Source organism: Cyphomyrmex costatus, unplaced genomic scaffold (genome assembly GCF_001594065.2).
Source record: "Cyphomyrmex costatus isolate MS0001 unplaced genomic scaffold, Ccosl1.0 scaffold1397, whole genome shotgun sequence".
Classification (NCBI taxonomy): Eukaryota; Metazoa; Arthropoda; class Insecta; order Hymenoptera; family Formicidae; genus Cyphomyrmex; species Cyphomyrmex costatus.
This window is the reverse complement of record NW_017275387.1, coordinates 23,736-25,111: the sequence shown is the minus strand read 5'-3', so window position 1 is coordinate 25,111 and position 1,376 is coordinate 23,736.

Genomic DNA, 1,376 nt, shown 5'->3' with positions numbered 1-1,376 from the left:
AATTAGTCTGATCAACCACGCTGCGTATTCGAGCAATTATGTAATTCTAGTACTCGACGGACAGCTACTTATTGTTCACCTACACAGTTCCGGCGCGTTATAAATATATAACGAAGCCCACATATATTTAGATATCAATTTATATATAATATTCTTTTTTTTTTTCATTACCGCAGATTATTTTCGATTAATTTTTAGTATTGTATTACATAATTATAATATTATAAGAAATAAAGGAGAGTGAAATAGCTACTCATCTGAGACCAATTTTTGGAAACTGTCAGGTTTAAATAAATTAAATTTCACACAAAAATAATATTAATTCCCGGGATATAAAAAATTATTATTGTTTACATCTATTTAATTGTTGTTCGACTCACTAGAAATTTTATTTCTTTTTATTATACATACACACACACACACACATTATATATACACGTATATCAAGAGACACGGTAGTGTCTCGCGCCAAGTGAACGCGAAGTGCGAGACCGCACGTGTATCTTTACACGAGTCGATGAGTTCCGTGTACCCGAGATTATCGGATCTCACAATAAATGGCTGAATTTATCAACTTTTATATATCCGTAATTTAATTTTAGTGTTTAAATTATATTATAAATATGTTTTTATTGTCTACGTACCCTACGAAGGAAGATATCTTGATGTGAAGATGAAATGTCAAAAAATTTTAACGTCGGAAATGTTGTCCTTTTCACGTTTTAAACAATAGACGCCGTTAAATTCTTGTCCTTTTCACGTTTTAAACGGCAGACGGCGCTTGCTAGCATATTTTATTTTATATCGATTAGCTGTCAACGTAATCAATTAGCTGTCAATGTAATGACATTAGATAGATAAAAATCAGCGATGACAAAGGAGGATTTTTGTATACTGTTATAAAGCTGTCAATGTCTTGAAAGTTCACGGAATAAGTGTTCGAGGCTATGCTTTGAACTGTACTGTCGCCTCCAGCTCAATATCCATATCTGAATCCATATCTTCTTCTGATATCTAATTGTAAATAATTGTAAATAAATGTGTATAAAAGATGTGTGTACACATGTAAATTTATTAAAAATACTTGTAAATTATATGTAAGAAGAAAATAATCAAGGACTCTTAGTATAACAATAATAAATAAATAACAAGGGCGATGTAAGAGTCAAAATATAAATTCATTTAAGGGGGCAAGATAGGTAACGAGGCCGAAAAAAAGCAGATTTTTGAGATTTTTTTTCTCGGTCCTGAATAAATATGATTAGTTGTAAGTTTTTACATGTAAAAGAGTTATTTTTAAAGTGTACTTCTGAATTTTTGTATGAAGAAATATTCAATATTTATCTCGTGGTGGCGGTAGTTCGTCGGCGTTAAGA